We start from the raw sequence: 11,292 nt of genomic DNA on the forward strand, positions 1-11,292 counted from the left end.
TAGCCTGTCTTCTGCCCCTTTTCACCCAGTCCCTCCACCCAAGTTTGTTGGTAAAAGTGCTTGGACTTGGAGAGCTCTACTCTCCCCAGACTTCCCTCAGATGGCCTTCAGGTCCTTAACCGGCAGAGTGAAACACTTGGCAGAAGACAATTTTAACAGGTAAGTCTAGAATTTTAATCCCAGCTACTATAACTCACTGTACTATTTGATTTGATCTGTAACTCTAATAAAAGCCACTTCCTCTGCAGAAGTGGCCGCTATTTTACTAGAAAGTAAAAAAAAAACAACTCTTGCATATTACAAGAGACTCTGAGCCATTAGATGTGCTCTCCGGCATTTATTATCTGATTTGGTATGTTAATGGCTGGTTATTCTCATTAGCTGCTCTCTGGACTGATACAAGCTGTTTTTCTGCACTTAGGCTGTGCAGCCTACTGTATAAAGGTAATTAGCATGAGCCCTATGGATTAATTGGAGAATCAGATGTCAGCTGTGTTTCCATTCCCTAGCAGTGGCCTGAAGGACACGATGCTTCTGCGGTGCAGTTAGCTATGCAATGTCAGGAGCCCCTGGCTGAGATGAAGGCACCGATGTACAAACGGGAAGGCAGTTGCTGCCCTTGTGAACTTGCACCAGGGAAAGACAAGACAAACAAGGCGGAGGTGAAGCAGAGCCATAGAGATTAAGATATTTGTTAAATAAGAATATGCCAAGTGGGAGACAGGGCTCTGCAAACATGCTGCTTTGCAGGAGACTGCAGGCTTTTAAGCAGTTTTACCTGGCTGCTCCACTTGCTGCGACAGATTCCTCCCTTGTGTTAAATAAAAACTGTCCACTGTGTTAAGAAAATCTGAAAGGATGATCGGTCACTCTATACCAGAACCAATAAAAGATCAAATGAGAGAAAACTGTGGAAAGCTACATAAGCAATTACAGCAGAGCAGCTCTTGTCTCATGAGGCCTGACATTTAAGCACACAGACGTTCTCTTGATGTGTGTGAGGTAATGCTGTCCTCAAGGCCAAAATTGCTTTAAGTGATATGACTGCAAGAAATATAGTCCTTCACCTTATTCTTAAATCATCTGAGAACAGAAAGCCTTTTGTTTCGTTCCTTTGCAGCTAGAGCGGGTGCAGGGTAAAAGCTGGAAACTGAGAGCATGAGCTACACCTACGTCTGATGCCGAAAAGGGGTTGTCTTTACAGCTGGAACAAAGAGATGACAGACTTCAGCTCTCAGGCATAAAATCCCTGTCCAGGCTGCATGAAACTTTTCTATTGTCACAAAGTATTACAAAAGATAGGGCCAGAGCCTAGAAGGAACCTGTAAACAGATCCTGCTGCCCAACGTGGTAGGACTGCTTCACTGCAATGAATGAAGCAAGGCTGGTAATAGCAGCCTGCCTGCACAGCGTGCCCAAAACCCAAGTAAAAAAGGACAAAAATAGCACATACAGAAAGCAAAATGTGAATGTTCAAGTAACATGAGGAAAAGCGTGAGGAAAAGCATAAAGAAAGTATTGGCAAAGCTGATCCCAGCTCAGGCTGGGATCTTAAAAAGAGCTTTTGAGTACAAAGATGGAAAGAAAGCACACAGGGTCAGAGGGATTTAGACACATATAGATGACTTTGAAAAGCCCAATTCAACAGAGCCTGGGTTTGTATCTAAACTGAACTAGCACACAAAGGAAGCCATAGGGGCCCACCGTGTTCAGCATGAGAGATGCAGGCAAGAGACAGATGTCACCATCGATGTACACAGCTGCATCCGCAATACCATCTGCTGGTTCACTGGAGAAGCCAGTCAGCTGAACACAACGCTGTACACACACCATGGCAAGAAGGAAGAAAGCCACTCACCCACCACCCCAGGCATCCATATTGCCCCCTGCCTGGTGTGGCTGTGGTAACATCGTTCCAAGGCCACTGCTACTGCACTCAGCTTTTACAGTCAGATCTTACTGACTGTACGGTAACATGTTGCTATTGCTAATTTAAAAGTGCAGCCCCCTTAACTGATAAAAGTGTATCTATAACCATGTCCTGTTCCTAAAACTAGCTCTAAAGCATATCATTGAGTAGCCATGGTGTGGATGTGATCCCTCTGCTTTGAACTTGCATGAGGCCAAATCAAGGCTAAATGACTTATCCCCATGGATCATGGCAGCCAGTTAAATGTTTTTATTACATTTCCACCTAAACAAACCATCACTATGCAGATTTGCCATATTGACTGCCTGTCAGTCAACAGATGCTTGTGTTCTCCTGGTATACCATTAACCCACCAAAAACATCAGTGGGTCCTTTTAGAAGAACCACCTAAAGACACAATGGACTGTATTCAGAGAAGGAGATTACTTATCTATAAAAATATGAATAATCTTTTAGGATAGCAGGCCAGGGACTAATCAGCAGAAGCATCTATTAGTGTGCCCTCAACAGGAAATATTCAATATCATGCCCAGGCTAAAAGATGCTAAAGATTTGACCTGTCATGATGGTTTTGAGTGTATGTGCAATATATCAGCCACTACTAGCAAACTTGATTTGGACATACATGGGAGATAATATGGGCCCATGCTGACAACAGTTGATTACGCATTTACTTTGAACACTTCACTCTGAAAAAGCACTGCACAAGCAGAAGCCAGGAGAAAGAAGCTGGAAGGATGAACCTGGTTCTTGTCCTGCAGCTGCTCTACAAGGGCATTCTCATTAGCTGCCGGGAAGACAGAGAGAAACCAAGTGACAGGACACTGGATACACTGACAGTGATGAGGAGGGGTAAATCCTAATCCATCTGGGACAGAAACTGTATCAGGTATTAAAGCAGAGGGCGACTGTCATGATTAGGGGAAAATACTAAACAACACAGCTGCACATGCATCCCAAAACAATCCCACCGCTCCATGGTAATCACTCATCCTCTGTGCTGATCCTGATGGAGCAGGCATCAGTGGCCTGCAGAGGCGACTTATGTTCACATTCTTATAAACTCGAGCAAGCAGCCCCAGCCTTTGAAGAATAATCACGATGGGCACAATGGAAGAAAAGCAATCTTATCTGCTCATTCCCATGAAACCACCCACAGGCAGATGCAGAGCTCAGTGGTGGGTCCTCAGAGACTGTTTCACATCAGTAACTGGAAGATGTCAGCCACAAGCAGCTGTGACAGCATTTTAGGCAAGCCAAGTGATAAATTGATGGCATGTAGTGACACAGATTCAGTCAGCTTCAAAACAGCCTGACTGGGAGCAAGAGAAGAGCGGGACACATGCTGCCATCAGCTGTGCCATCGTGTGTGATGGCTGGAGGCCCAGGACTTTGCCAATCTGTCAGCCATATGGCAAATGAGGTACTGAACCACTCATCTACATCCCCACAATGAACCTCTTCAGATATTGCAAGCATGGGGCCATGTTAGCACACCACAGACTTTGTTGCACTTCTCTGTATGAAAGGCAAATCCCGCACGCGTGTCCCACATGCACTTGCTGTTCAGATAAGTAGGGAAATACTTCATGGTGCCATTGACCTCACTGCATGGGTGAGTCACCCAGCAGGATCCATTTGGGATGGCAAGGTCCCGCTAGCCACGCTCATCTGAGCCACCCTGTTGCAGCTGGGTACAGCCTGGGCCTCTTGCCTTCCTGACAAAGTATTTTATCTGAAGTCTTAGGAGGGAAGGTTATCAGGGATAAAAACAGGGCTAAAGTTTGACAGATTTGGTTCTAGGGTTCAAGGAGGAATTGAATTTGGCACCTTGAAAGAGGAGCCCTCCCTACCTCCACTGGTAGGAAGTTGATGCGATTACCCTATTTGACTTTTGCTTTTGAGAGTTAATCACAAACAGTAAACCTTGGTCTTCCCCTAGGGCTGAGCTACAGAAATGGGCTAGGATGCAGCACTTCAAATTCCAGACAGACGTAATAAAATGTGGAAATTGGATGCAAATTATTTACTACATTTATGGTACCACATTATTTACTGGTACTGCAGTTTGATAATCACAGCAATAATTTTCAAATTACCTTTACTCAGCATTCACTCTCTTTTACGAGTGCTGAAATGCTTCCTGTTCTTAATGCAGAGAGGATTTCTAAGACTTGTCCTATGCTTGTAAATGGAAACAATTTGCAAATGACTATGGAAGCCAAATGAACTTAAGCACAATTTTCAAGGGCACAAATGGCAGTGAGGTATTACTTCTTCACAGACAACAGAACATTCAACTGATGATTTCTCGCAGTCCACACAGGAAGTCTCATGTAAAACACTGCATTAAATCATGGTTCCTAATTCCCAGACAATGAGGAAAAATAAACAAAAAGCCACTAAACCAACTTTTTCCTCCTAGCATTTACTTGCTCCTCATCCAGAGAAATTGACTCTAACTCTGTGTCTGAAGAGCACGTATGTCCCAGAACCCAGTATAGTTGAGACGATAATCTGCCCCGATAAGCTGTACCCTGGGACATCTGCTCAGTATTGACTTGCTTAGGTCTAATTGTTGGCTAGGACACATGGTAAACCAGGACATCAGATATGTGCTGGGAGTAGGTGGAAGATCAGAAATATGATCCTGGGAGCCAGTATCTTGGCATACTACATATCCAGGCAGGCAGTACTGTAAAGCTGACAATGAACAGGAAACTTTCCTTCCCCATTAAATCAATTATCCATTAACAAATTAGCCAGAACAACAGGATAAGATGATAGGTTTGAGTGCTTCAGAATAGAGACAGCTAGGCAAGACATCCTGAGTCTCACAGCTTCTAAGAGATGTTCAGGGAGAACAATCTCACAGAAGCTATCCTCTATCAAAATGATCTGACTCAATATGAGGAGACACTGAAACATAATTACTGCTTGATGGTCATCTTTCAGTTGTGCTTTTCTGATGTTTGCACCCTAGGATAAAGGCAGACATGGATTACTTAACTGATGATGCACACAGTGTATATTTTTATCCCAGAACCATCTATAAACACAAGCACATTTATGCTTGTTATGTATAATGCAATAAATATAAAAAAGCAAACCAAAACCAATGAATCACTTCCTTGAAAGGGTTTTGCTTAATCACGTGCATGGTCATGCTGAGTGATGCTGTCATGAGTACGCTGACACATCTTCAGCTTAGTTTTCTCACTGATTAAAAAAGAAATGTCTGTGAAATACTCATTCACATCATCAATTTAATGTGTTGTCTCATTCTTGTGTTTTTGCTAATAAAAGATGTTGTGCATCATAAGGCAGGATAGCAGGCAGCAATCAGATATTAACTGTGCTCCACGCTGTGCAACATATCCGGCACAGATGAGTGGATCAGAAAAAGCCTGGAGCAAAACACAAATATGCTCAAATGCTTTCTGAGATGCCCTTTGCACTTACTATGACTAGAAGTGATTGACCCTTTTACATACCTTTGGATTACAACCTTGGTTGTCATCACACTAGGATGAAATTTAGCTCACCTAACTTTGCTGTCCTAAAACAGGTGTCTGGGCTACTTCTGTAGGCTGCCTTTCAGGCTGCTGGGGGACAGCAAGGCATATCCCAACCACATGCCTTCTTTAAGAGTGGCCAAAGCCGGGCGAGTGAATCACTCCCATGCCTCTGTCCTCATGCAGGCTGGCAGGAACTGCACATGCATCAGAAGGAGTGAGTAATGGGGCATCTCTGGAGAGACTCTTCACTGGCGCTGGAAAATGCTTGGGATTTACAGACCTGTTTGAAGTACGAGAGCCAGATCATATCTACTCGCATTCACTTCCAAGGTCCACAGAAGCTTGCAGACATTGAGTTCTCCTAATGATGGTGCCATCATCAGAAGTGGTGTGTCACCACAAAATATAAGCCTGCATAGTCTTATTGTAGCACCTTTACTCCAGTATTACCATCTTCATTCTCACTGCAAAGTCAAATTTGCTCCCTGTCATCCCCACACCATGAAACCTATTGGTCTGCAGCATCCACTAGCTGCTTCTCATCCACCACCTCATCAGGCATTTGTTCAGTGGTTACGTATGACTTAAAAACTCTGACCTTCCTTCCCGTGATGTGAAAGCAATGACGCTTTCAGTAACACAAACCAGCTGAGTGTAACAAAGTCTGAAATTACTTACGTATTTCAAATCCACTGTCTGTTTTTTCTGGAGCTTGTGTGCTTCACAGGAGGTTTATTACTCAGACAGACTACCCTTTGCAGTATTACAATGCAGGCTTTTGCTTGCAGGGCAGAGTAGATGTTTGTATTTCACAATCTGCATTTATTTGACAAACTCACAGTGAGGGATTCTGTTCTACCATAACCACAGATTGTCTTATTTACAGACAGGGTAAAACTAATAATTAGTCTAGTGAGACAATTAGGCAAACACCATTAATTATCAAGTGTGTAAACCAAATAGGTCTACATCAGCATTCACAAAGCTGAACAGCTGACCTTTCCACTATAACAGGTCTTCACCTCTTCTTGTCTGCTTTTCTTGTACTTGCTGCTCCAGTTGTGAGGTTCAAACAGCCCACAAGGAGCCCCTCTTGCTGTCATCCCACCGGTGTAAAAGCTGGTCCCATTTTCAGACAATGCATAAGGAGGAGATGCTGCCTGGTGGCCCAACATGCTCTGCAGGAATGTGTCAGCGTCAATGAATTTCTGATGAAGCCCAGGCTGGTTTCTGGGGGAAACGTGCCTGCCAGGCTGATTTACACTGGAAGCCAGCCTGCTCCCTGGTGTGTCTGGCAGGCACATGCACAGCTATCATGGCAGACACCTCGGGTGCCAGCTTTCCCAGCCTCCCAGCTCCTCAATAGCCTGCCTTTGGTAATAGAGACATCTGTAGCCAAGACCACCCAACTCCTTGGCAAAGAAGAGGCTGTTCCTCTTCCCAACTGAACGTGTGTCAGCAACTGCTCTCTTTGGATCTCAGTAGTATTCTGATGGCCTCCCATTTCTCATGCTTCAGGTGACATTTTTCACCTCTTCATCACCTTCAGGGTCTGCATTTGGGTATTAGATATATTGTACTGTCCAGGATGGTTTTGGTTTCATTGCTGCCAGTAGAATTCAAGACATCTTCAAGAAACAGCACAGCGTTGTCCTCAGCCACCCCCTTTTTGTTATAAAGTCCTCCCTTCCTCTTGAGGCTGAAGATTCCTTACCTGTGTTCAGCTTTTCTCATGGACCACACGTATCAGAAATGAGTCATATAAAACAAATCAACCAATGGACTGGGACAGAATGTTCTACTGGTGTGACAGACAGCAGCAAAACGTGCTGTACCAGCAGTAGGCTGGGAAGGTTTCGGGAAGAGCATGAAGAAAACCTAAGCAGATCAGAGAGGTGGAGAGATATTGGCGTGCTTTAATCACGCTGTGCATACACTGAGCTTCCATTTTAGGCTGGGTGGCTTCTTCTGGTCCCTGACACGCAGAGACTGCCAAGATCCCAAGCTCTCACAACTGGATCCAACTCTCAGAAGTCCATCACCCATCAGTGCTTCTCGTAATGCTTATGGCCAGATTTCCATCTGATTCAGCTGGTAATTTGAGATCATCGGAATGCCTGACCCTGTGTGGAGTACTTAGTCACCCCAAGCATGGAGGACCTGTACTGGTAATCCATACCACTCCAGAAACTGGAATAAAGCAGGGACTAACCTCTGATGGGAATTCATACCCTTGCAGAAAGAGTATTGGTTTGCAAGGGCCACTGTAGTAACCTAGTGAACACGCGTCCTCCCATTAAATCCCATCACAAACTATGAGACAAGCAATCCACCAGAAGCTATATATATATATATATGTGTGTGTGTGTTGTAACAAACATAAGGGTCTGTAAGATCCATCTAGTCTTTTGTTCTTTCCTGATACAGAATTTTTTGCTACAAATTAGCTTTCAAATAGTGGAAGCACTACGTTTCAGGTGGCTGATCAGCCCATTCCAATTTTGTCACCTACCAAGGCCTTCACACTTCCTGACGGATCTCCTCTCTCTACCTGAATTTTCTGTTTGATGGAAACGCTCTTTGGCCTCCAAGTCTAAAAAGTGCAGGTTTCAAACACACCTGGTTTTCTTCTGGATATATCTCACTGTGAAGTCCCAGGGAAAGATCATATGCAATAGGTTTGCATTGGTCTACATGGCATTTGCTGATCTGCCAGAATCAGAACTGAAGCTAGTGCTCATCCTTGGAACACCTCCCCTAAAATGCCTTTTGAACTATAAATGAACCTTGAACAGAGTTACCCAACAAGAGCAAAGCTTCTTAAGGAAGCTTTTCCCCCTACTTGCAGGGGCCAAGGCTACTTGCTTCTGCACTGGTAAATTCCTGAGGCACCTGTATTTACCTATTACAGTAAAGAAATATAGGAGTGGTCAATATGCACTTTAGCCCCAAGGCATCTGCAAGACAAAACTGGCTCTGGCTTGTTCAGTTCCGATTCCAGAAAAACCATTAAATCAAACCCTGAACCACCCACAAGATGACGAAAGATGTGCTTTACCTGCCTTTGATAAATATTTGGTCACCAAAAATCTGTCACAGGTGGGAACACAGACTCTAGGTTGCAGCCTTCCATGCACCTGTCTTTCACTCTGCTCTCCCTTTGCCTGACATTTCCTTACTCCACTACTTTTTCATGAAGGGTACAAGCAGGAGTGACCCCAACAAGAGAAAACAAGAGAGGCTCAGACTAAAACACACACAAGCCTGGCATTAGGAGACTTAACAGCCCCACCTCAAACCAGTAAACTTGTGTTTTCAAAGCGTCTTACACAACTGTCTTAACATATAGCCAAAATATGAGGCAGTTTCTTTGTTTCTGGGCTTTTTCCTTTTCTATCATATGGCAGTGGCTCACTTAGATTAGACACCAGACTCAAACAGTGAGTTCATGCAGAAAGAGCAGCACACAGAAAATCACCTACTTCTATCTCTCCACTGACTCTGAGGATTAACCTTGGGCATACTCCTCAGCATTTCCTTCTGGCTAGTTTAGGGAGTTTCTTGCTCCACTTGTTGCTTTCTCTGAATCTCATTTTCCAACGTCCGTACTCTACAAGGACACCTGTACCGGGCACGTCAGTACCTAACTTGGAGCCAATTACACTAGGCAGCACGACATCAAAGAGCTACATACTGCAGTGCACTTATGGAACCCATTTATGGATTGCTGTCCAACAGAGTTTGTAAGGCAGACAGGAAAATTTGATTAATCCCACGCTCATGGCTTCATTCTTTCTAACACTTGAAATAGTAATAGAAAGACAAACTGAAGGTCTGTGAGTATGAACGGGCAGTGTAAATTCCTTCTTCAGGTTAAATACTGAGGTCACCACAAGATTTCTGTTGCTGTTATGAATCCTTAGTCATGCAGCTTCCACCCTCAGCTCTGATATAGCAGAAAATACAGGGAACGAATAGGTTATTACAGTGACCTCTGCATTCATATTGATGCTTCAGGACGCAATTCCTGTGGTTCAGTTAAAGCCATCTTCTTGCTGTAAAATTCCCCTGTGTTGCATTTGAAGCATTTAACTTTGATACACTGAGACCTTTCATAGGTGATGATAGTTGGCAACTGAGGTGATACTAATAAATACAAGGCCACTCTACCTGTTCCAGCTTTCAGCTCCTACCTAAAGACAACCTGCAAAAGGGAAAGATGTTGGGCTTTTTCTTTTTAGTTTATTTTCTGGTGTAAAAGCAGATGTGAAATAGCTTGACTTTACATTAGAAATATCAAGTCTTGCTTTCATTTCCTTACCAGAGATTTCTTTTGGAGCAAATTCTGCTTCTTTTTGAATGGGGTTTTAAGCCTTCTTGGGATGAAGCTAAGGGAAATTTGACTGTGGTTGCTAAATACTCAAAGGATAAACAACGTGAGAAATGTAAACTAGAGTGGAAGGAGAGTGCAGAATTAAGAATTCTAGGGAAATAAATAAGTTAAATGTAGGAAGAAAGCAGGATGCTTTTTAATAAATATAATGAAAAGTAGATATATCACTTACTATTGGCTATCGAGTCTTCTTTAAAATTACATACAGCAATAAATTCTAGGAAAAAAAATAAGTAAAGTTAAATGTAGGAAGAAAGCAGGATGCTTTTTAATAAATATAATGAAAAGTAGATATATCACTTACTATTGGCTATCGAGTCTTCTTTAAAATTACATACAGCAATAAATTTCCAGAGCAAAATGCCCAGTTGTAGGGGAATACTCAAAAGGATTACAAAAATGGCAAGAGATAGTATAAAAGCAAGAAGTTGAAAGTACATATGAATCACACAGAATCACAGAATGTTATCTTTATCTTCTGTCACCAGAGCACCCACCTCATTCATCAGTGATGATGAGACTATAGACAAGCTACTACTGCTTCAGTCTTATAATCTCCCATCCTACTAACCTTGAAACTACAGTCCTGTTCTTTTGCTGAATTACACAGTAACTGCCTTAAACACAGTATATTTATGGAAGTTGGAGAATAGGAAATCATTTAAAATCTCTCCCAGTAAAGACAGGCTACATTATAATATGCAGTTCCTCATGATGAGACTATAGACAAGCTACTACTGCTTCAGTCTTATAATCTCCCATCCTACTAACCTTGAAACTACAGTCCTGTTCTTTTGCTGAATTACACAGTAACTGCCTTAAACACAGTATATTTATGGAAGTTGGAGAATAGGAAATCATTTAAAATCTCTCCCAGTAAAGACAGGCTACATTATAATATGCAGTTCCTCAATGATGAAAAGAGCTCAACCCAATTAAACAACATATTTAGCATTTATACAGTTCTCTCACTTGCAAATGCTTCACAAATATTATCCAAATTAGGGCATAAAAGATCTTCCCAATCCATTTGCTCTTTGGCTGGAGGTTACTGGCTACACAACGAGCTCTGCCCATGCTCCCTATCCACACTGATGCAAAGCCAGAGTGGTGAGCCCAGTCACTTCCACCAAATACTTGTCTCTCAAAGGAGAGGTCAAAAGCATTATCTGCATTACAAAAAAGAACACTTGAAAATACTGCTTCATTTCATCCCTTGTGGGTGTTGCCATCTGTCTAAAGGAGGTTACTGCCCCTACAATGGCTGCAATGAAGCAGTATTTTCAAGTGTTCTTTTTTGTAATGCAGATAATGCTTTTGACCTCTCCTTTGAGAGACAAGTATTGTTACTCCTAATGGCAATAGCACTCCTGTCTCAGAACTTCTTCTGGAGTACCATTGCAGCCAGAAAAATTTCCAGCCTGTTCCTTCTCCTATTAAAGCTATTGACA

The sequence above is a fragment of the Pterocles gutturalis genome, unplaced genomic scaffold, assembly GCF_000699245.1.
Source record: "Pterocles gutturalis isolate BGI_N339 unplaced genomic scaffold, ASM69924v1 scaffold6797, whole genome shotgun sequence".
Classification (NCBI taxonomy): Eukaryota; Metazoa; Chordata; class Aves; order Pterocliformes; family Pteroclidae; genus Pterocles; species Pterocles gutturalis.